Source organism: Diabrotica virgifera, chromosome 10 (genome assembly GCF_917563875.1).
Source record: "Diabrotica virgifera virgifera chromosome 10, PGI_DIABVI_V3a".
Taxonomy (NCBI): Eukaryota; Metazoa; Arthropoda; class Insecta; order Coleoptera; family Chrysomelidae; genus Diabrotica; species Diabrotica virgifera.
Window position 1 is genome coordinate 46,292,100 of NC_065452.1, and position 27,400 is coordinate 46,319,499.

Here is a 27,400-nt window from a genome sequence, read left to right on the forward strand (position 1 = left end):
ATAGCAATAAATATGCTCATTTTATTGCCTACGTTCGATTTTGTGATGGCAGATCAGTAGTAGAACTACTTTTCTGCAAACCAATAGAATTGATAGCAAAGTCGGTTGCGTTATTTGCTATGTTAAATGATTATATAAATGAAGCAAAAATAGAGACACTGTATGATCAACAAAGAAGCTCTGGCTTGAATATTGTGCTAACTACGATTGTAACAATAGTTAATTATCTACATAAAATTAGACCTTTGAAAACTAGAATCTTTTCTGTACTTTGCAAAGACATGGATGCGGTACATTCAGCATTATTATTTTATTGTGAGGCAAGCTGGTTATTACGTGGGAAATTTTTACGTGTTTTGAATTAAGACATGAAATCGCCATTTTTGTAGAAGAAGAAAAGAGGCCGCAATCCAAGATGTTTCACGATGGTTTATTTTTGATGAAATTTAGTTACTTGGTTGATATATTCGAGAAACTAAATATTTTGAACTTACAACTTCAAGGGGTCAATACGAATATATTTGATACGAATGATAAAGTTAACGCTTTCTGTAGAAAATTGAAATTGTGGAGCAGAAATTTAAAGCAAAAAACCTAGAAATATTTGAAAATGTGGATGAATATTTTAAAACTTACCAGGTTGAAGCACAACACGTGAAAGTTGTTTTTGTAATCATTGTAAATCATTTAGCAATGCTGACAAAAAATTTTAAAAGATACTTTTTTGCCGAAGACCAATTAATACGTACCTAATAGTTATGAGTGGGTCGGGAATCCGTTTCAGATAACACCCGAAGAGCTCTCTACTGCAGAAGAAGAAACCTTCATAGACTTCACAGCAAATGCCGAAATCAAGAAACAGTTTAATATTAGATCCCTCTTTGAATTTTGGGCAGGGGTAAATGATGAGTTTTCTGCACTGAACACCAGAGCGTTCCGTATACTATTACCGTTTTCACCATCCTACCTTTGCGAAACAGGATTTTCCGCGATGGCTGCTTTAAAGACCAAATATAGATCGCAGCTAAATATAGAGAAAGAACTGAGAGCGTCTATTTCTAATATTACACCCTGTTTCGATAAGCTTTGATCTGCAAAAGAGGCCCAAGGAAGTCATTAATTTACATTAAACTTGTTGATTTAGTGTTCAATGCTCATAACTATGTATAGCTCCTTGTTCATGGGTATTTTATTTTTTGTTTGTCAGAATTATGTTTTGCTTTGATTTTAGTAAATTAGTCAATGTTTTAAGTGTTTTTTTTATATTTTCACGCCCCCCCATGGCTAAAAGCGCGCCCCCCTAGGGGGGCGCGCCCCACAGGTTGAGAATCACTGATTTAGGTTATACTTACCCTCCACTTCTTAGTTGGACTTATGCCATTGTTTGCTTTTACTTTGGAGTGAAAATACATACCTTTAAAATAAGTACCGAAATGGAAAATTGTCTAATTATAAGTAACTTTTGTTCAGAAGTCAATACTTTTCGAGTTATTTGCGAGTGAAAATGTTTATTTTATAACAAAAAGGCGCGTTTTTAGGCGATTTTTTGAAAATAACTCAAAAAGTAAGTATTTTATCGAACAATATATTCCTAGCAAAAATGTAGCTTATACAAAAATTAAAAAATGGTATTCTCTTGAAGTGTCCCAGTAAGAGCAACGGTCTAGTTCATGAAAAATTGTTCTTATTCGTCAAATTCCAAATCGAATATTTCAACGTGAAGCACTTTTTGGTTAAAACTCGTTCAACCATTTTCAAAATATTCAAAAAAGCTTTATTTTTATTTTCGTATAAAAGTTTCTAGCAACAAAACTAAGCGAGGTACGCTAAAAGTAAAGTTGTCCCAATAAAATTAATCATTACCACTTTACTATTTACCTACTTGATATTATATGCATTGTTTATTCTGTGAGATTGACCGGTTTGAAGTGCTTATTTTTGAAAAAAAAATGGTTTTAAAACAGTTTTTTTTTTAATTTGGATTGCCCTTTTTTCAAAATGGCTTAAAAAGCATTAGTGATACGAAAAATGTTAAAGAGTAAAAAAATGTAGTGTTTGCGTTTATAAACATTTTAGAAAACAACGTTTATAAACATTTTACAAAATAAAATATAGCTTTGTTAACCCGCGAGTAGTCGCGCCGTTAGATAGAATCTCACATTTTATTCTTTTTCGCGATAACTTGATGAACAATTTTGCAATTTTGAAAAAATTTCGTAAGTGCCTCGAGGAAGGGTGTAGTAATACATAGAAACTTTTTGAAGTGAAAACTTCTTTAGGGACGTTGTGCGATTTTTGGATAGGGGAAAAAGCATTGAATTCGCGACCGTCATCGCGACCGTCATCGCGATTTTTGGGTAGGCGAAAAGGCATTAAATTTGCGACCGTCATCGCGACTGTAATTGCGACCGTCATCGCTTATGCTATATATTATGTGTATGTATATATAAATTGTGTAGAGGTATTTAAATTTAAAATAAATGTAAAACTTATTTTAGGATGGGGAAAAAGGATTGATTTCGCGACCATCAACGCGACCGTCATCGCTTCGGCCAAATAAATTTTGTACATATAAGTATAGGTATATTATGGGTATATAAATTGTATAGAAGTATTTAAATTTAAAATAAATGTAGAAATAAATTTTGTACGTATCTATAATATATATACGCTCTGAGCTTCGCTGGTGTCGCTCCTAGAGGTTAATAATTCAACTTTCACCGGTAATTTTTAAATTTGTTATTTAATTGTTATCGCTTAATATTTACAACGCAAAAAGTAATTAAATTGTAATCGATTTTTTACAGATTTTGCTAATCATATTGACGTTCTATTGATAAAATATGAATTTCTTAGTTTTGATACTTTCACAATTATTGTGTAGATGGCGCTAAGATTAATAGATTAATTTATAATTGCATATTACGAAACATTAAAAAAACTTAAATTCAGTATTTAAAACGGACGTATATTTAAGGTAAAAATATATACCACAACTTTGACCAACTAATATTTTTTATAATTAATGTTTTTAATTTTAATTTTAAATTAATCACTTTGACAATATATGTCAAATTTCCGGTAAACGTTTACAGACTTGTCACTACTGGCGCTCGCGACTTTGTAAATATCCCCTCTACATACGAGCTCACAGCGTATACATAAATTATTGTATATAAGTAATTGAATTTAAAATAAATGTAAAACCTATTTTTGGATGGGGAAAAAGGATTTATTTCGCGACCATCATCTCTTCGGCGAAATAAATTTTGTACGTATAGTTATTATGTGTATGCATATAAAAATTGTGTAGAAGTATTTAAATTTAAAATAAATGTAGAATCTATTTTGGGATGGGGAAAAAAGATTGATTTTGCGACCGTCATCGCTTCGACGAAATAAATTTTCTACGTATATTATTATAATATACGTATAATAACAGTAATATTATTGACATGGAAATTTCTTGAGGGACGTTGTGCACTTTTTAAATAAGAAAAAAGTATCGTCATTGCTTCGACGAAATACATTTTTGAAGTGAACTCTTCTTTAAGGACGTTGTGCACTTTTTAGATTGGGAAAATTATTGAGTTAGCGACCGTCATCGCTTCAACGAAATTAATTTTGTACGTATATTATTATAATGTACGTATAATAATAGTAATATTATTGAAGTGGAAACTTATTTAGGGACTTTGTGCACTTTTTAGATGGGGAAAAAGTATTGAATTAGCGACCGTCATCGCGACCGTCATTGCTTGGACGAAATAAATTTTTGAAGAGAACACTTCTTTAAGGACGTTGTGCACTTTATAGATGGAGATAAAGTATTGAATTAGCGACCATCATCGCGACCGTCGTCGCTTCGGAGAAATAATGTTTTGAAGTGAAAACTTCTTTAGGGGCGTTTTACCCGTTCTTTAGGGACGTTGTGCATATTTTAGATGGGAAAAAGTATTAAATTAGCGACCGTCATTACTTCGACGAAATAAATTTTTGAAGTGAAAACTTCTTTAGGGAGGTTGTGCCCTTTTTAGATGGGGAAAAAGTATTGAATTAGCGACCGTCATCGCTTCGGCAAAATAAATTTTTGAAGTGAAAACTTCTTTAGGGACGTTTTGCACTTTTTGGACGGGGGAAAAATTATTATATTAGCGACCTTCATTGTGACCGTCATTTATTCGACGAAATAAATCTTTGAAGTAAAAACTTCTTTACGGACGTTGTGAACTTTTTAGATGGGGAAAAAGTATTGAGTTTGCGACCGTCATCACTTTGCCGAACTAAATTTCGTAGGTATATAAATATATTATGTGTATGTATACATAAATAGCATAGAACATACGCAACGCGTATATAATATAAGTATAGCACTTCTTTTTGGAAGGGGAAAAAGCATTGAGCTCGTAATTTATATACTATAAGAAGTTTTCACTTCTGTCGGCACTCGCATGAGTGCTTTAAACTTTTTTTTATTTTTTTATTTTTTTTTCTTCTTCTTCTTCTTTTTGTGGAATTTATGGCTTTGGGGAGAGCCAATTAACTTTAATAATTGTTAGAAATAAGATTTCTAACATAACAAGTAAATAAAAATACTATAAAATAAAAATTTGTTGTAAATCCGTATTTAAATTCGTATTTTGAAATAGAATCTAACACGCGACTATTCACGTTACAGAAGTCAGTGCGACTACTCCCGGGTTAAACACTTTCTAATAAGTTTTCCCTGAAAATTGATTCATTTTTGGCTATATCACGTTGAAACGTTGAAATTTTCGATTTCGAATTTGACGAATAAGAACGAATTTTTCGTGAGCTACAACATTGCTTTTCCGGGGTTTATAGACTTCATAAATACACCTTATTTTGTTTTATTATAAGCTACATTTTTGCTGAGAATATTTTTTGCTAGAATACTTATCTACTTTTTAAGTTATGTATTTACGAAAAACCGCCTGAAAACGTGGATTTTTTGTTGGAAAATATACATATTCACTCGCAAATAAATCGGAAAGTATTGACTTAGATAAAAGAACCCTATAGAACAAAAGTTGCTTAGAATTAGCCAGTTTATCCATTACCGGACTTACTTTAAATGTCTGTTTTTTGCCACTTTCACCCCGTAAGTAAAAGCAACCAACGTCACAAGTCCAACTTTGAAGTGGAGGGTAAGTAGAATCTCAATTCAAATTTTTATGCACATACACTGAAAATTACAGGGTATCGCCGTATTTCACGTTCATTTACTGGGCTGGGACTTTAAAGATTAAGTTGTAAATCAATATTTGTTTGTTGATTTCAAGCAAAGATGTAGCTTTGGCATTATCCTTTAATATATAATGGAACTTGATCCTTGTAGAATGCAACAAGCGATTAAATGCTTCTTTCGTAGATTCAAACAGTTTATTACCGGGAATTGAATTATTTATTCAATATGCTCTAAGTTTCGAAAACACCGCGTCCGTATAATTTGTACAAGATTTGAAAGCAAGAATTTAGTTTTTTTTAATCGAACTTTTTTATTTTTTAAATTGAAAATCATTTTTCGGATCATTATCTTTATTTATTTGTCTCTCTCGATGTTTTTTAGACAGTATATGTTTTTCTGAAGTTATTTCCTTGTGGCATTTTTATAATTAATTAATTAGATGGGAAATAAGCCACAAGTAAATTGAAAAATAATTTTATTAACGTTTCGACGCCCAAATCGGGTGTTGTTGTCAAAATACAAAATACTAGTGAATTCAACAAAGTATTATGTTTCTTCTTATTTTTCTTTTTTTTTTTGTATGTAGGCTTTAAAGCATGTTTCTTCGTCAATATTAGCCTCCTAAATTGTTTAAATTATCGCATCATCTTTTTCTTGGTCTACCAATACTTCTTCGTCCATTTGGTGACTTATCTCTTGCTATTCGTAGTATCCTATCTTCTGCCATTCTGCGAATGTGTTCGTTCCACTCCTGTTTCCGTTTTGTCACCCATCCATTTGTGTTTTCTACATTGCATGCTCTTGTTATGTTTTCGCTTCTCTCCCTATCCAACAGACATTTCTCTTATATTCGTCGAAGTGTTTTCATCTCTGTTGTTTCTAGTAGTCGTCTCGTTTTAGATGTGTCAGGTCTTTTCTCCACCGTGTATGTCAATATAGGTCTAATTGCTGGTTTATAGATTCTTGCTTTTGTGTCTTGTCGTAGGTGTTTGTTCTTCCAGATTGAGTCATTAAGAGATCCGGCCGCTTTACTTGCTTTTAAGCTTTGTTGTCGTACTTCTTCTTCAACATCTCCCTAACTAATTATATATATTCCCAGATATCTAAACCTTGTTTCCTGCTTGAAATTTTCCCATCAATTTCGATTTTATATCGTAGTGGGTATTTATATGTTGTCACACATTTGGTTTTTTCCACTGATGTTATCATATTGTATTTCTTGGGTGTTGTATTGGAGATGTGTGTTAATCTTTGGAGACCGTCTTCTGTCTCGGCGATTAATGCAGCGTCGTCTGCATAACATAATATTTGGATTTCTTTATTCCCCATTCTGTAACCATGACCTTTAGGTACTGCTTATATTATTTTGTCCATTATTATATTAAAGTAAAGAGCAGTGGGCTTAACGAGTCACCTTGTCTGACTTCGCTTTGTACGGGTATAAACTGTGTTAGTTTTCCATTTATCTTTGCCTGTGTTCGATTATAGAAATACATAGATGATTTCGATGTTTTGTATTATATTGGACGAGGAAAACCTTACCTACAGTTGAGTCCAGAAGTCTTTACCCTTGCGTCATTAATACCTGGCGAGATAAAACACATATTTGATAACTCAAATTTTAACCCGTAATAGGAGCAGTAGCTACTTACTGTCACTTGCTGTTGCGTTTAGTAAATTTCAATTTCCGATTTATCATCGACTTATTCCGTATGCTTTAAATGATGACGCACGGGTAAAGACTCGTGGACTCAACTGTACTTGACCACTTTCTTTAACAAACTTTACAACGAAGGAAAAATACCAGATAATTTTGTGGAGTCACTGTTTATAGGTAATATTACCAAAGAAAAGCAGGTCCACCAAATGCCACGATTTTAGACTAATCAGTTTGATTAGTCATACACTTAAGATACTTTTACGTATTATACAAAACCGAGTATTCCTTCTGTGTAAAAGTAGAATAGGTAATAATAGACCAGAAGCCGGTATAGGTGAAATGCGCTAATCATTTTAGGCACGAAAAGTCCCTATAACTTAAATAGTAGGACCTAAAAGAAAACGTATGAACACTGTGCCGTCACCTTTTAGTGGCACATGCGTCGATAATGGCTCATCAAACTTTCCACTTATGGACGGGATAAATAAATTAAATGGTACCCTCCATAACTCCCAGAATTCAATTTTTTTAATTTTTTTTAAGTTATACGTGATTAAAAAATAAGACTCCCTTCCCCCTTCCCCCACCATCAAAAACTTCATTTTTCGTTTTTATTTTTTTTTTAGGTGGGATCCAATCAATTTCAAAAAATTCATTAGCATGGTTGACTATTTTACAAAACATGTCTATTTTTTATAGATCAGCTTTTGATAGTTAACGCAATCAAATGCTTTTCGATAATCAATAAGACATGCATACACATCTACAATTATGTCTTTGCATCGTTGTGTTAACACATTTAAAGCAAAAAGAGGTTCACGTGTTCTCAATCCGTTTCGAAAGCCTCATCTCTTCATGTTTCACTCATCTGGAACTCACACTTCTTGTAAATTCGTGTATGGATTAACCAGGGGTGGGCAAAGTGCGGCCCTCGGGCCGCATGCAGCCCTTTATACATTTTTTTGCGGGCCGCGGAAAAAAAGTGAATTATTTTCATTTAAAGATTTTTTTAATTATTGCTAATATTAATAAATACATATAGATAATGCAGCTATTAATTAACACTTTCGCAGAGGGTGACTTTTCCGCAAATTTTCAACGTAATGCGGGCAATTATTTGGGTTTCCGGCAGAGTTTTGTCGGCTCCCTAAATGAAATCCACGAAATTTCAACCAATGAAAACGATATTTTTGAAGTAGTCTGGATAAATTTGGAAAATTTTAAATTAACGCTGTAACCACCTAGTAAGTGTAACAACTGACGGAGCACCAAATTTAAGTGAAGCAAATATTGTAATGTTGAGAAAGATTACGTCCATGAACAATTTTCAGAACATCAGTTATTATTTTTCACTGCTTAATCCATGAGCAGGTATTGTGTAGGTATGTTTTGCAAGTAGTCAACGCCAACGTTATTTCAATTATAACTAATATTGTTAATTATTCGTTCAATAGGATTAAATCATCGTGCATATTTTTATATTATTTAATTATTTCAAAGAAAACAAAAACAATTAAGGGAATCTAAGATTTTTCAAATTTATAACTTTGTTTATTTTGATTTAAATGACGCGTGTTGCATATTACGTATGATGCGGGATTGCGTCTATTTAAGCACGGAATTTCCCTTCAAATATTTAAGTAACTAATAGCAATGTGAAAATATAATTCACTATTTTATTTGGGAATAAGCCACAATTTAAGTTTGAAATTAAATTTATTTGACGTTTCCAATTCCACTTCGGAAATCGTTATCAAAATACAAAACGTTAATAAATTAAACTTATTAAGTAAGTGCTTAATTTATTAATGTTTTGTAATTTGATAACGATTTACGAAGTGGAAATCGAAACGTCAAATAAATTTAATTTCAAACTCAAAATTGTGGTTTATTCCCAAATAAAATGGTAAATTGCATGAGATGTCACAAGGCAATAGCTTTAGAACAATATTAGGGAAAAAAGAAGTAGGTTCATAGATAAAATAAAAATAAATAAATACATAGATACACTGATACACATATATTTGAGGGTAATACCATGCTAAAATTAAGTGCGAATGCTGTTTAAGAGGGAGGGGTGAGGTTTGAAAAATTTAAAAATTTTGATTTTTTTATTATTTTAAATGAAAGTACATAAATAAATAAATAAATAAATAAATAAATAAATAAATAAATAAATAAATAAATAAATAAATAAATAAATAAATAAACTTCATGAATGCTCTCTAAAATTTTCAGCTTGACCGGAGTAAAATTACCGGAACTAAAGTATGTTTAATATCCCTACCTTCTACTCGCTTTGCAGTAGCTTGAGCGTAGTGAGAAACGTGCAACAGCTGTTCCCGTCTCTTTTGTAAATTACTCTGCGATTCAAAAACGTATTCCGGCGTGCATTACTTTACGATTTGACAGACAAAAAACAAATTGAAATAAAAGTTGTCAAACCAAACGCGTTTTTCTCAAAACTGCTTTTTTCAAACGCGGTAGATATTGTAACTCAAAAGCTACCTACTTGACAGATCCCCCTGAAATTTTTCATAGATTTTCTTTAGACATTTCGTGAGATAACTATGTCGGGATATGTTTTGGTTAACAATAATAAATATGTTGATTTTCAATCTTTTTTACAAAAATTTCGTTATTTTGACTTGTTATTTTTATCAAAAACTCAAAAATCGTTCAAACTAAAAAACTCAACAGCGTTAAATCGAGAAACTCATAAGCTAATAAAATATCTTTGAATTCTTTGTTTCATATGATCCATTGACCAGTTCCACAAATCCATTAATTTTGGAGCTGCCTGTAAAAATTTGCCACCTTTGGATTATTTTTCAATATTTGTTCTTGATTTTTTTTTTTAATAATCTTTGAATTGTACTGAATATGTTTATTTAATTTAAAAATAAAATAATTCTACCATAATTTCAAACAAAATTCAAGAAAAGGTGCTTGAAATGTTGATTTCAAACCATCCCCCCCCCTTAAACAAAATTAGTAAAAAGTTAAAAATTCGAGCATGTTGGTAACAAATATTGCGGCCCTCGGTAATAGACCAAAAATATTTTGTGGCCCTTACTAAAAAAAAAGATTGCCCACCCCTGTATTAAACACTTAACGCTTTACTTACCGAATGAAAAATATATTTATTTACGAAAAATACCTAATGTTGTTAATACGAACACACATGTTATACACATCATGTACAGTGGAACCCCGATAAGTCGGCCCCCGGTAACCCGGAACCCCGGCTAACCCGGACCGATTTTTATCAGACAAACATTTCAACAATAAAAATGTATTGCTGTTACAAAATCTGGTGAACCTAATTCATTCATTTGGTGACGTCAATATACGAACGAAACGATTGAATCCGACATTACTGAAAATATCAGGGTGCAGATGGGACCCTGTCGCGCAATTCGCAGCAAATAAAATAGTCGTATGTTTTTGGCTTCATTTTATTTCGGTTATACATACGCATTTTCAAGGTTCACGTGATTATTCCAACTCTATGTAATATAATATTTGAGAGATAATGAGTATTTGTGTAATTTGAACTACATATACCATAGTAAAAATGACTCATGGCACACCACATTCATTGTCGTGTTATCGAAAACAACAGGCACCTGTAGTATCCTTTATTTATTTGAAACTGTCTTAGCATTGTTTAGAAAAGACTATTAAAATTATTTTTTTAACAATGGTCTTAGTCATCACTGTTATTAAATAACATAACATCAGAGACGATATTGTGTGTAGTAAAGTCGTATTGTTCGCTTCCGTTCTGTAACCGTTCTTAAATCTATTCAGATTTTGTGTTATAAGGGCAACAAAACGTAAAAATGTTGTAGTGACAATGGAAAAGCAACTAGAAGTATTAAGTGGAATTGATAAAGGTGAATCTTGCAGCATTATATGGTGTCGGTACATCTACAGTATCGGATTGGAAGAAAAATAGAACTAAAATCGAAGAATTTTTTTTTTCAAAATGATAACAAAAGACAGTTTGGACAATCGGTGCAAAGCTAATAAAGCTAAGAATGAGACTCTTGACGACGCTTTGTATGTGTGGTTTTGTGTGGAATGCGAACGTGGTTTACCAGTGTCTGTGTGACAATTATAACGGAGTTTATCTGTAAGCATACCATATTTTATTAATTTTTACCATTTTCTCCGGCTAACCCAGATTTTCGATAACCCGGATCGGCCGCGGTCCCGATAAATCCGAGTTAACGGGGTTCCACTGTAATCGCAAAATACGAAACATTCAAAAGGTAAACTAACAAATACCGCTTTGTTGTTTTTGACACAAGATCACTTGCCCGCCAGCCATGTTCTTGACGGATAGTCAAAGCTGTATTAAGATAAATTTTGTTTCCGTATACAGGTCTGAACTTTGATAATTTATTATAAAAAATAGATTTCGCCATATGGATGGATAATTATGATTAGCGTTACTTTATAAAGAAGTAGTACTTATGACGTATCTAATGTGGCAAATCCAAATGGAATAAATTCATTATTTCGTGAATGAGCAATTTTGGAAACAAATCCCGAAATTGGTCGATTTTTATTTTTAAATTCCGATCTTTTGGCATATATATCATACTAGTGGTGTCATCCGTCTGGGCGTGATGACGTAATCGATGATTTTTTTAAATGAGAATAGGGTCGTGTGCTAACTCAGTTGAAAAGGTAATTTTATTCAGTAATATAAACATCAACATAATTATTTATACAGGGTGTCCAATTTTTTTTTATTAAATTATTCGACACAATAAGAAGAATGGTGTTGTTTATTTAATTCAAAATAAATTTAACAGAAAAAAATGTTTATTTGATAAATAAACATTCCTTTTCGCTTAAATTAAATGTTCAAGCTGCCACCCACCTGCCTCTTGGCAGTTTGAATATTTATTTTAACCAAAAAGCAATATTTATTTCTCAAATAAACATTTATTTCTGTTAGCTGACATTTGTTATAATATGTATTTTGAATTAAATAAATTACGCACATTTTTCTATTTGTGTCCATTAATTTAATTTAAAAAATATTTTGGATACCCTGTATAAATAATTATTCTAATGTTTATATTACTGAATTGATAATTGAATGAACTAGCACGCAAACCCCATTCTCATTTAAAAAAAAAATCATCGATTACGTCATCACGCACAGACGGATGACATCACTAGTGTAATGTATATCCCAAAAAATTATTATTTAAAAATACAAATCGACCTGTTTCGGGATTTATTTCCAAAATTGCTCATTCACGAAATAATGAATTTATTCCATTTGGCTTTGCCACACTGTATATAATATTTGAATATCGCCAGGAAATATATCAGACATATCTTCTCCTGCTAAAAACCCGTTGGAAGAATGTTGTTGAGAATGTCAATACAGGAAAGCATTGTAACATCATCCTCATCACGTAGCGCTACAACCCTGGATGGGTCCTGGCTGACTGTACAACTTTCTTCCAATTGGTTCGTAGACCAGGGCGCATCTGTAAAAATATTAGTACATTTGGACGTTGAGAGGTGACTCAAATTTTTTTGCAGAAATTACTTGAAAATAACTCAAATAATAATATTTGAGTTATCCTCCCTCTCAAAAAGGTCCGGAACATTGTTTAAATAATCAAAATATCAAAAAATGTAGGAAAAATTCGATTTTTCCCTTCGCTTTTTTATTATAACTTTAAAAGTGGTTATTTTCGAGAAAAGTTGTACTAACATAAAAGTTATATAATAAAATTTCCTACAATATAGAACTAGTTAATAATTTAAAAAATAGTCACCCTTGTTGCAAAATAGCAATAATTGCGAAAAAACCATACAAAAACAAGTATTCGCATTTTACGCTTTTCAACCATTTATGCTACACATAGGACCTTCATATTTCACCCAGAAAAACTTTATGATACAGTACAACAATACTGTAAATTTCATTAAGATCGGTTTAATAAATTTTGCAAAATAAATTTTGCAATCCAGCTTTTGCAAAAAAAATCATTTTTTCAAAATGTTACTGGACTGAAAATAAAGCAGATAGCAAGTTGAATTTTTTTTTGCATATAGAAGTATGCTGTATCTTTCATTTGCAATTTGCAAAATTGAAATCGATTAACTACCACGGCGTCAGGAATTTTTTTAAATAAACATTAATTATTGGTGCTACGCGCAGGACAGCGGATAGTTTGTTCTGATTGGGCATTTCAATTACCTTTGATAATGATTGATACATTATAATTTTTATTACATTTCGATATAAATAAATAAATTTGTTTATTGCAAAATACAAACACTATCTCTATTTTTTGAAATAACACTTTTTTTAGCAAAAACTTTCTTTGTTCATATATTTTAACTTAGAGAATAAAAGTTTATTATTTTTGTACATATGCAATTGTTTAAACAATATTTCACAAACAATAATAAAATTAGTTTGATTTTTGTGGAATTAAAATATTGAAATACAACAAAACACAGATTAAGAAAATAATATATTAGATAAATATTGGGAAAAAATTTTTGTTGAAATCAACTTGTGTGAATCGAACACCGCTGTCCTACGCGTAGCACCAAAAATTAATGTTAATTTAAAAAATTTCCTGACGCCGTGGTAATTAATCGATTTTAATTTTGCAAATTGCAAATGAAAGGTACAGTACACTTCTATAAGCAAAAAAAAATTCAACTTGCTATCTGCTTTATAATAAGTCGTGCAACAGTTAAAAAAAAAATGAATTTTTTTGCGAAAGCTGGATTGCAAAATTTACAGTGTTGCTTTAGTATATCATAAAGTCTTTCTGGGTAAAATATGAAGGTCCTAAGTGTAGCATAAAGTGTTGAAAAGCGTAAAATACCAATACTTGTTTTTATATTGTTCTTTTCGCAATTATTGCTATTTTGCAACAAGGGTGACTATTTTGTTAAATTTTTAACCAATTCTATATTATAGGAAATTTCATTACGCAACCTTTAGGTCAGTGCAACTTTTCTCAGAAATGAATAGTTTTAAAATTATAATCAAAAAACCAATAAAAAAATCGAATTTTTCCTTCATATTTTGACATTTTGATTATTTAAACCATGATCCGGATCATTTTGAGTGGGAGGATAACTCAAATATTATTATTTGAGTTATTTTCAAGCAATTTCTGCAAAAACATTTGAGTCACCTCTCAACGTCTATCTCAAAACAGATGCGCCCTGGACTATCGGTCTTCCATCAACCGACGGTCAAATGGGATGTTCGTTTTTCATAGATCTGCTTGGATGTTACCTCTCCATCGCATTCTGAGACGTCCGAGTTGTCTTTTGCCTGTAGGAATCTCACAAAGCATTGTACCAGTGACCACCAATTTTTTATCAGTTGAATTCCTCATGAAACTAAGAAAAAATATAAATATAAGAAATACCAACAACTAAATGGTCAAAGTTGAATGGGTTGCATATGCGAGTTCATTTTGAATGCAGTAAAAGATAGACGTACTGACTTTATTGTTAACAAAGCATCTTTTAACAACCAGACATTGTTCTAACTCTGGTTTTATTTGTAGGATTTAGTTTACTTGTAACCGTTGGCCTGAATAAATACAACAAAGACAAAGTTACTTGTGGTTAACAAACAAGAAGTCGGCCCTATGCAACTAATTGTCAATAATGAACCTGTAACAAAAGTCAACCATTTTAAATACCTAGGATGTTACATGAACGAGACACTAAATCCGGATGAAGAAATTAAAACTCGTATACAAATTGCAAGAGGAGCATTTGTGAAACTTAGATCTATTCTGAGCAACTCTCAGCTGAATTTACAACTAAGAATCAAGTTTCTAAAATGTTATGTGTATCCTGTATTACTATATGGATGTGGAAGCTGGATTATGAAGGTTAACATAAACAAATTAGAAGCCTTCGAGATGTGGTCATATCGTCGAATGATCAGAATATCTTGGGTTCAACTTAAACAGAAAACTTGAATATTTTGGGCATATAATGGGAGGTAGCAAATACAGGATGCTGCAGTTAATACTTAACGGAAAGATCGACGGAAAAAGAGGAATTGGTAGGAAAAAACACCCATGGCTCCGAAACCTTCGTCAACGGACTGGATTATCAGAAGATCAACTATTACAGGCCACGCAAGATCGAGAACGGTGTCGGCAAATTATCATGGAAGCTACCCACGCCTAAAATTTGGGCACGATACGTAAAAAAGAAGAAGTTGACCTGAAGATGCTCTGCATTTATAGAGAGCGAAACCGGACGTCGGGCGAGTACGTCTGTCTCTTACTTCAAACTAAATGGTAGTTAAGATCCAAATATAATAGAACTATAACTTATGCACACATTCTTTTATACAGTCGGAAAAATGAAAGAATACCCATGAACGAACATATAAAACAGGCTGTATTTTCCTGTCACCGTGTCACAAAGAAAATTACCCAGCGCAAGTACATGTAATAATAATTATTACATGTACTTGCGCCGGCCAATTTTTTGTGTGATCCGGTGACAGGAAAATACAGCGTGTTTTATATGTTCGTTCATGGGTATTTTTTCATTTTTCCGACTGTAGGCAGAGACACATAATTTTTTACAGAGTTTGAAAATAATTCAACTTGAAAGCGATTTTGTATTAACAATTAACTTCTATAAAAATTTATATATAAAATATATCCAATATTATTTAGGTATGTATTAAAATTTTCAAGGTTTCAAGGTTAATAATTTATTGTTTGCTGTTTTTTCTCAACTTCATAGCTTCTTCCATATTCTTTAAATGCGGTGTAATATTCTTTAAATTTATACCCAAGAATAATATTAATACCTACGCGTATAATGCGTAAACTTCTTTTTGGAATACGTCATATAAACCCCGTATATTTACTTATATATATAATTTTCAAAATAGGACGGTACCTATTTAACATAGATTAACGACCACCTTTTAAAATTTCATTTACTGCCAGTAATTTTATATACTAATATCTCCCTAAAATGTTGGTATGTACCTACAAAATGATTCATTACTAACGAAATAGATAAAGTATTGCTCATCTCATAAAATCATCGTCTTATAGCAGCGTTTCCCAACCGGTGGGTCGCGACCCACTAGTGGGTCGCGGGCAGATTTCAGGTGGGTCGCGGCTCTTATAGTAGCTGAGTGACGTACAAAAAAAACCAAAAAAAAAACCAAATATATTACCTTCAGTAAGAATCCAATAAATGACACTAGTATCACAATAAACGGTACCCAACTTGAAAAAGTAAACGAATACAAATACTTGGGAACCGCCTTATCAATGAAACAGGTGACCAAAATCACGAGATAAAAAGACGTATTGAAATTGCCAGGTCTACTTTTATAAAAATGAAAAAATTATTTTGTAATCGTGATATTAGTATTCATCTACGAACTAGAATGTTAAAATGCTATGTATTCAGTACTTTGCTCTACGGTGTTGAGTCATGGACTCTTAAACAGAGGAATATTAAAAATCTTTAAAGCTTTGAGATATGGTGCTACCGCCGGCGCCGTATACTAAGAATAAGTTGGGTGGATAAAATTATAAATGAAGAAGTAATACGCAGAATAAATAACGAGCCAGAAGTTCTACTGAATATAAAAAAGGAGAAAACTTGAATACTTAGGCCACCTGATGAGAGGACAAAAGTACACATTCCTACAAAATATAATGCAAGGAAAAATCCAAGGACGAAAAAATCCAGGCCGTAGAAGAATGTCCTGGATGAGAAATTTGAGAGAGTGGTTTGGCTGTACCACTAACGAATTGTTCAAAACAGCAGTAAATAAAATTAGAATCGCCCTAATGATTTACCACTGTCTTATAGCATTTACTTCTACTTATCTATCAGTTTATGTTTCACCATCGTCGGGTAAGGTGAAGGGGGGGCTTCGGCGGCAATGGCCGCCGAAGGATGTTTTATTTAGAATGAAAAATTTATTTGAAGTTATCTAAATAATCCCTAAAGAAAAGTTCATTTTTAGTTATAATTCGTGAAAGTGAAGTAGCTTAGTGTTGTCTGTTATAGTTATTGTAGTACAATTATGGCAGTTTAGCTTTATTAAGGAAGAATTATTTTCGAGCATGATGGCTAATGTGTTTGTTCTTAGTTAAATGGAATAATGGATATTTGAAGAAAAGTTATATATATTATTGGTAAGGATAAAAACGTAGGTTGTGCATATTGTTTCGAGCAAGACTCGCATAACCTACATACATGTACTGGGTAAATGATAGCGTATTGCATAATCGAAACCCATAAAAAAAGGAAGAAGAAGAAGAAGAAGGGTAAGGTGAAACCGAGTTATTTTAGATTATGTAGGTAGGTATGTACATGTACAGAATATTTTTTGTGAACTTTTGTTTTACCGGATTAAAGTATAGTGATATAAAATATGTATTAGTGCCATATTTAGTGTGTGGTAATATTCGATTTAATGTGCGGTAGTGTGTAAGAAATATTAACAAATGCCGATCAACTGCAGAACATGGTACTGCTACACCTTCGTCCGTCTTCTACAGTTTATAGTGAAGAGATTCTACAAACGAATTGGTAACTTGATTTAGTTTATTTGTAGTTCTTTGCCACTGTTTCTAATATACACTTCCCCAAGAAATTAACGCACCACATTAAAAATGGGGCATTTCTGATGTCTAGAATTTCCTAAAACTGTTATCCGATTTAAGTGATTTTTTAATACATTATCACCTTATTCTTTAACAATATCGCTGTAATAATATTGTAGCTAGACAGGTAAATAATCATTGTATACCGAGTGTACCAATAAAACTTTTTTTTTTTCTCAGCGTCCGCATCGCCCTGTGGGATATTCTAGCATGTATAAAATACTGAAAAAACCCAACTATAGCCTCATGTTTACTTAACATTCTGTTTTTTGATTCATTTGCTTATGTTGGATAATAAAAAAGTTAGGCACTTTCACATCTAGCCATGTTTTTCATTAATACAAGGTGTATTTAAATAAGTATGGCAAACGAGTGATTCTGCATAAAAAATAATGACAGTTTGCTTTATACACGTATGTCCGTAAATGCTTCGTTTCCGAGATAGGGGGTGTTGAAATTTTTCTTACAAACTAATGATTTATTTATTGCTCTTAACGGGTTGAGATAAGCAAATAAAATTTGGTGGGTTTTAAGAATTAGTTTTTGCACATTTTTTGACATAAAATTATATAATATAATCTGTACCCTTTTACCTTACGGTGTCAGGTTTACAATTTCTACATTTAATAACTAGTATCCATACTAATTATTTAAAAACTTTTTCCATTCTTTTCGACTCTTCGCCACATTGGTTACCTCTCTCCATGTTATTCTTTTCTTTTCTAGTATTCTTCTTACTACCCCGTCCCATGTTGTTCTTGGTCGTCCTCTTTCCTTCCTTTTCTGTATTTTTGCTTTCCAAACCTTCCTCACTGGTCTCATTTTGTCCATTCTTTGCAAGTGTCCCCACCAACTAAGTTGTCTTTTTTCAATGTATTCCAGAGTAGCTTATATATTTAGGTCTTCTCGTATATCGGTATTTCTTAATCTATCATGTCTGGTCACACCCTTAACTATTCTTAGATATTTCATCTCGACTACTTGATTCTGCTTTTTTGTCTTTCATCCAACACCCATGTTTCACACCCATAGGTTAATATAGGTCTGAATATCGTCTTGAATACGTTAATTTTTGACATACAATTAAGAATTGAATATTCATCATTGGCGAGCATACGGATAATATGACCGGCATGCGCGCTAATGGTGAATATAAAGCTTCTCCTGTAGTGAAAATATAATTAGGTAGTTATAAGTTATAAGCATAGAAAATAAGTCCACTATTGTGAATGTTTTCATTTCTAAATAATATAATCTACCGCTGTCAGCACGGTAAAATAGGCAGTAGAGCACTTTCCGGATAATGCAATTTATAAATATGGATATAATGAGTGCAAAAGCGGTGGCTGAAAGAGGCTTAACTAAAAAGTTTTATATGTTTTGATGTATGTAATAAATTTTTGGTACGCTATTTTGGATCTTACAATCTTACTTTTTACAGATTGTAGTTGTATGAGCTAAAATTCAATTTTGTGAAGAGGAAATGAGAATATTTAGATAAAGCATATTCAGACTAATTTAAATATTCCAAGAAATTGCGATGTAACTCAAAAGCTATAAAAGCGGTCCTCATTAAATTAAAGCTTGTATTTAATTATTAATCAGTATACATGTATTTACAAAGCATCTGAAGGCCTAATTGCTTGCTGAATAGTCTGTTATAAAGAGAATTTCTTAACAGTTGGCACTTTGATGACGCTTTCATCAATTCCGTCTACATATAAACTGCTAACTTACTAAATCTTAGTCCCTGTATAATCCCAAGATTTTTAAAAGTCATCTTTGATGCATCTATTTTAAGTGATAGAATTGTAGTATTCAGCAAAAAAACAAAACTGAATCCATAAAATATAGTGGAATATTTTAATACATAATAATTTAATTTTGTTATGAATGGTATAATTTTAATACCCTAACAGTTGGTACTGGTTTTTATTTAAATTGATATTTATTTATATTTTCTTTAAAAATTTTTGACAGTGCGCTGGAATATGTGTTACCCCCTAACCCTATTAACTTATTTATTTTTAGCACATAAGGAAAACGCTCGAACAGGTGATTTTTTGAAAATAATCATTGATATACCATATACCATATGCAGAGAGGGGCAAAATTATGGAGTAAATTCATTTTCTCCAAAACGGACGATTTTAAGGGAAAATCCCTAAATAGGTCGATTTTTATTTCTTCTTCTTCTCTTCTTCTTCTTTGTATGTAGACATGACTCTGTCTGTTTTTCAATGTGCCCCCGGTAAGCTGTCATTCCATCTTTTTCGTGGTTGTCCCACTGATCGTCTTCCTATTGGGGAACCGTCTCTCGCCGTCCTTACTACTCTATTTGTTGTCATTCAGCTTATATGGTCGTTCCATTCTACTCTTCTGTTTTTCACTCAGTTATTAATGTTGTCCACCTTTCATCTCCGTCGTATATCAGCACTTCTAACTCTATCCCACAGTGTCCTACCATCGATTTTTTTTCGCAGTGCGTTTTCATCTCTGCTGTTTCTATCGAGCATTTCAAGTTGAGAATAGAACATTGCGGAGATAGGGCCATGTATTTCTAATGAACGATAGAAGCGCGGTGATGCCACGACGAAGACAAGCAAGATTCATCAGGGTTGTATTTGTATTTTCCCTATAGGCTTCCCTATAGCGCTTCGCACGTAAATACGACTGGAAGTAAACTAAATGCGATTACATTTTTTTACTAGAGTGCGCGTGATATGATAATCAGTAAATAAAAATCACAAATCGGTAGAATTATCGGCCGATCGCGCAAATAATAAAGTGACAACCTTCCAACCGCCAATGAACAAGCCTGGATTGCTTATAAAGTGAAAAAAGAAGAAAACTAAGAAGACAAACTATAACTTTGATACGGCGCAATTTATTGGGACACCCTATTTATTTTTAAATAATTTTAAAATGTAGCTTTATCAACTTAAAAACTAATAATTTAAAAAAAAATTCAAATTTTTTACTCTTTCTTGAATACGACTCTGATTTGAATAAATTATATATCGACAGTCTAGTAGCAACACGTGCGTGAGAATTTTGGCAACGCTTATCTCCATAAGCGCAATGTTCTATTCTAAACGTGAAATAAAGTAGAGCATTATATTTGTCCTTTTGGGGACAGATATCGAATACGGGACGTGTGGTAGCTCATTTGAAAGGTTGTTCAATTATCTGTAACATCTCTCAGTAGCTCTCAGTAGTATAAAAATTAACATCATTATTTATAAAGGGTGACCAGAAAAATAATTTTCGAATTCAATTAATTGACGCAAAAGGAAAAATGCATGTAATCTACTTAACTTAAAATACATTGTATTGCTGTCAGAAAATGGAAAAAAAATATTTATTTCACAAAAAAACATTTCTTTTCGCTTAAATTAAATCTCAAGTAGAGACAAACCTGCATCTTGGCAGTTTTAACATTTAATTTAAGCGAGAAGCAATGATTATTTGTCAAATAAACATTTTTTTCTATTTCCTGACAGCAATAGAATGTATTATGCGTTAAATAAATTACATACATTCTTCTTTTTGCGTCAATTACTTTAATTCAAAAATTATTTTTTGTGCCACCCTGTATAAATAAGGATGTTTTCGTTTTTCTCTGAGAGTTTATTCTAACACTAATTTGGGGATTCTCCTCTCCTCCATTAGTCTTACGTGTCCGTACCATACTAGGTGTTGTCTTTCGACATCATCTATGATTGTTGTTTCTATTTTCGTTTGTTGTCTAATGTTGTCGTTTTTTATGTGTTCTAGTCTAGATCTTCTTGCCAACGTTCTCCAAAAATTCATATCAGTGGCTAGTAATCTATCTTTGTACTTTTTGGTTAATTGCCAGACTTCAGCTCCATAGGTTAACACTGGTTTTAATATTGTGTTGTAAATTCGTTTTTTATTTTCTGTTCTTATATTTTTTTTGCCACAGTACCGAATTCAGGGCACCTATCACCTGCTTTCCCTTTACTATCCTGTCTTTAATATTTTCTTCGTTTTCTCGTGTACTGGTTAGATATATTCCCAGATATAATGTATTCATTGCAGCTTGTAATTGTCTCATGTTCCAGGTTCAGGTTCTCCGTTTTTTCCTTTTTTTTTTGGTATTCACCTCCAAACCCCGTTTTCATTGGGTAAATTAAAACATCAATATTTCGAACTTTACGCGATCCCTCGCAGGTGATAATCATAACTTTGATTTTTTTAAATGGAAAAGTACATCATGTGACATATCATATTTCAAGCTTTTGAAATACTCATTACAAAAATGTATAATACTCTAATACTTTTTAAAAACATAGGCGCAAAATTTCGGTCAAATGCTTTTTAAATGCAATCATTATTTCGAATCCGGGGAAAACTAATGAATATTTTTGAGAAATTTAAACGCAGAATGAAAGATTACATTATTACTGAGGGCAGAAAACCCCTTAGAATAAACAAAAAGTTTATTCTGAATGAGATATTCGAAATTAAAAATCATACTCATTTTTTTCCTCTTTTTCACCCCTGTAACTTATTAGAATTAACATTATGGGGAATAAGTTTTCAGGGACTTTCTGCCCACGGTAATAATGAAATATGTCATTCTGCGTTTAAATTTTTCAAAAATACTTATTAGTTTTTTCAGGTGTCGAAAAAAATGAATGTATTTAAAACGCATTAGAGCCGAAATTTTGCCCCTGTTCTCCTAAAAAGTATTAAAGTGTCATACATTTTTGTAATCAGTATTTCAAAAGGTACGTTCCTATTTAAAAAAATCAAAGGTATGACTGTCAACTGAAGAGGTATCGCGTAAAGTTCGAAACATTGATGCTATAATATACTATTATTATTTTAAAAATCGACCTGTCCGGGGGTTTTGCTTATGTGCTAAAAATAAATAAGTTAATAGGGTCGGGTAACCTTATTCCAGCGCACTGTATAAGATATTGTTGTATATTTTAAATAAAAATAATACTTATTTGAACTGGAGGAGTTTTTACTAAAAATTTAAAAAGTGTTCTTACAGCCTTACTTCCTTTACGAATTATTTTTTCTAGTTCAGACAATTCTTCGGCTCTATTTGTTATCGTCACTCCGAGGTATACGAATTGATCTACTTTTTCAAAACAATATTTTCTATTTTTGCTAGATTATCTTCAGGCTTCATTTTCTTTGCTCTCATTTGAAAGTATTTTGTAGTATCTTCGTTTATGCATAGTATGCAACTTCTACAATATTGTTTCCATTTTTTTAAATATTTTTATTAGTTCTGATTTTGATCTTGCATTCAATGCTATACACGGTGAGCTTAAAACACGTTATTATCTAATTTACTATATCTTCAATTTTTTTTGTTGGGATATCTTCCACAACTCAAAAGTAGACAAAACAAGACAAAATTTAAATCCGCTAAGCATTCCTTTTTGAAAAAAAAAAACGATTTTTTCTAAAAAAATATAAATTTCTGAAAAATTACATTTTACGTAAATATTTTGCGATAACTATCATTGTAATCACTTTTAAAATGAAAGAAACGTTTATTCAAAGTTCTGTATTAATAGTACATGAACACAGCAATAATAAATACAGGGTGGGCCAAAGAAAAGAGTCCACCTCGATATTTGGCAGTAGTTATTCGAATTTAAGAAGTGCCGAAACAGGTCAATTTTTATTTTTATACTGCAATTTTTTCGCATATATTTCATACTAGTGATGTCATCCATCAGAGCGTGATGACGTAATCGATGATTTTTCAAATGTGAGTAGGGGTCGTGTGGTAGCTCATTTGAAAGGGTGTTCAATTCTCTATTCAGTAATATAAATATTAATATCATTATTTATACAGGGCGACCAAAAAATATTTTTTTAATTAATTAATTGACGCAAAAAGAAGAATGTACTTTTAATTTATTTAAGGGGGTATTAGCAAGCTATGGTCAAAATAGGTGGCGAATTTGTAAACTAACGTTTAACAATTCTTTGAATAGATGGCAGCACGTACATATATTTTATTATTAAATTTAGTTCTCTGAACGACACAGCATTGATACCACATATTGCAACTTAAGCTCGGCACAGCTCGCTCTCAATCGTACTTTGTATTTACAGACGACAGTTTTTAATCCTTTCTTTACCTGCCTAGGGTAAATTCTCAATAATAGATTAATAGATACTAAACGTTCATTCATTTGGAAAGAGTTTATTATTTAATATTGTATTTACAGACGGCAATTCGTAATTCTTTACCTGCTCAAAAAGATTTATTTCAAACTAAAGAAATTTGCAATTATTTGAAATACTAGTAAATGCCTATCTAAATGACCAAAAAAGAATTATGCTAATTCTCAGAATGAAGATCGAGTATAAAATTAGTATTTTTAATAAATGTAAAATACGTAAGTCAATTGAAAACAGCGTCACTACAATAACTTTTTTCATATTGAATGTTTTTTCAACAGGGGAAGTTTTTTCCTCGGAAAATTACACATTTTCATTTCATTTCTCATTTCAACATGCGAGGCAGAATAATAATTAGCCTAATGAGCCACTTACTTAAAACATTTTTAAAAGTGATAGGTACAGCAGAATATACATATAAAAAATGCGAAGAACAAGTATCATGGACAAAGATTGGATTCCGCAATGCCTTGCCCTTAGGCACCCGAGAGGCTCTATTGACTGTCCAACTGCTTATGCAGAGGTGCAGATATGTCAACTATGACGTACCTATATATTTGTTTTATCGACTACAAAAAGGCATTTGATAGAGTACAACATGATAAGCTCATACTCATAACCATCTTGGAGGAAACTGGATTAGATAGATCTAAACATTAGATATGCCGACGACACAGTAGTTTTTGCAGATAGCCTAGATGCTTTGCAAAGAATAATGTCGCGCATATAAAATATAAGTAGTGAGCGTGGACTTAATTTCAATACGAAAAAAAGAAAGTAATGGTAGTCAGTAAGAGCGAAATATACTACATATACGGCTTTTGGTTAACCAACAAACAATTGACAGAGTGAACAGCTACACCTATTTATGTATAAACAGTCAATGGGACCACTCTAGTGAAATAAAACAACGCATAGGAAAAGCGAGATCAGCGTTCACAATGATGAGGTCTCGTTTCAGAAGTCACATTTACCACTTGGTAACAAAATTTCTATTATCAGATCCAATGTATTTTCTAGATTATTATACGGAGTAGAAGCCTGGACTCTTTCCGAAACTTCTTTAAGAAAACTCAAGGCATTCGAGATGTGGTATTATATTCGCATTTTAAGAATTTCGTGGATGGGTCGTGTGACTAATGTTGAGGTCTAACGTAGAATGGGCAATGGGCAAGGAATGCGAGATTATTAACACACATTATTATCAAAGAGCGCAAAGTAGAATATCTTGGCCATGTTATGAGGAATGAACAGAGATTGCCGCTACTCATTATTCAGGGCAAGGTATTGGGAAGATAGGACCAGGGAAAAGAAGAATATCTTGGCTTCATAATCTGAGAAACTGGTTCAATACATCGACAAACAGACTTTTCCGAATAGCAGCAAGCAAAGTTAGGATAGCCATGCTGATCGCCAACATCCGGAACGAATAAGCACCGTGAGAAGAAGAAATAAACTTCATTTTAAATTATTCTTCTTCTTATTCATGTGCCTCGTCCGTTGCGGACATTGGCACGTTAGTCCAAAGCATTGGCGTAAGTTTTGAAGCCATGAATGTCTTCTTCTTCTGGGTCCACATTTGCTCTCTGTTTTACTCTGTATTGTCAGTGGCAGTATACGATACTTATCATGTCTCATAATATGATCGAGGTATTCAGGTTTCCGTTTCTTAATTATTATGAAAGAGATTTCTTATTTTTGTTTTCCCCTCGGCGCAATACCTCTACATTGGAAGTGTGAGTCTCCAGGATATTTTGAGGATAGGTCGGTACACCCACATTTCGAATTCCTCTAGCTTTTTCATCAATGTTTCCGTTATTGTCCAGGCCTCTGCTCCATACAGCAAGACCGGAAAGATATCATTTTAGCAGCCGTATTTTTAGTGGGATAGATATATCGAATTTGATGAATATATTTCTCATGTTGTCATAAATGTTTCTCTGGTCTTTTCAATTCTAGAGCGTATTTCGGTTGTTGGATCCTATTTCGAGTTGACGACTTTTCCAAGGTATACATATGAGTGTAATGTGTAGTGTGTGTGTTGTGTAAATGTCTTGTTACTTAGCAAAGTCGAAGCCATTGTTTTTTAAGGTGACCAACTATTTTTTGTTCAAAAAGAGTACACTTTGCAAATATTGAAAATATGTTAATCTCCCAAACCTACAGAAAAATTTAAATCCTAATACTAAATCTGTTTCTGGGCAAAAATAATTAATCCTAATATTCAATCTGTTTCTGGGCCAAAAATAATTGGTCCTAAAATGTTTCTGAGCTAAAAATTTAAATCCTACTACTAAATCTGTGTCTGGTACCGCGGACCCATAAAATATTTACATAAAAAAAGGATTACGAACGAAAACTTGTAAATATACGCTAAATAAATAATATGAGTTTGTGCTATCTACTAAATAATAGTTTTGTTCTCACTTAATTCGCGCAATTAGTCACTTTATATAAAGACACAATGAAAAAGTCTCTATTTCTCTGATTGAAATACAGTCTTACATGACTTGTTTTATGTATTCATCCAAAGTATATTAACATTATAGAAACTTAAAGTTAGTTTATAATATGTAGTAACTTTAGATTATGGTGCGAGGCAAATGGTGCGAGGCAAATGGTGCGAGGTAAATGGTGCGAGGCAACTGGTGCGAGGCGAATGGTGCGGGGCGAATGGTGCGAGGCAAATGGTGCGAGGCAAATGGTGCGAGGCAAATGGTGCGAGGCAAATGGTGCGAGGCAAATGGTGCGAGGCAAATGGTGCGAGGTAAATGGTGCGAGGCAAATGGTGCGAGGCAAATCACTAGCCATTCTATCCATTCACAATGAGTATAAAATTATACAAATGAGTACTTTCAGAGTACAGGTTTGAAAAGAGTACAGTTAACGAAAAAAGAGTACAAAACTCAGTAAATGATTACAGTTGGTCACCTTATTGTTTTTGCAAAGAACCGCTAATTGTATCCGAACGTCTGCGGTCCCTCCGGTGAGTACCGATCCCACAAGGAGAGAAACTATTTTCATTTATTAATTTTTAATAAATGAAAAATTCTCCACCAAGGTGATATTCGAACTCACGACCTTTAGGTCCAAAGGTAGGCGTTCTTACCACGCCACTGAGCCACAGAGAGGTCACAATATCGTGATTGAAACTCAAACAAAGTCCAAAATGTTTAATGGCAGGAGGGGGGGCACTTTTCTAAACAAAACCACGTGATTCGTATTTCCATGGTTACAAAACTCGTTTTCAATGTTTTGCAGATTTTTTTTACATTTGGCGAACGCGCATCTGTCGCCATTTAATACATCACTGCTGCCATCTACTAAATAACACGTGAACTCAGTTTCTCATCTATTAAGTGATAGCCGAACTAATTTATCACTAGAACAATGCCAACTTGTTAGAGTTATATCAACAAAATCCCTAGATTGCAGCTTTTAAGTATAATTTTTATCTTTAGGTACAGTTAATTTAAAAATTATGGCAGTATGAATAATGAACGTTTGCTTAAAACAAAGCTTATTGCATAGTTAATCATTTTTGTGGTAGTTATTTTGTACAGAAGTTCAAAAATATTACATAAATCCAATTTTTAAAGCAGGATACCAAGTAAGTTATGACATGGGTTCCTTTAAGTACAGTTATAAAAAAATTACTACTTTCTTTGGAAATTTTAACTA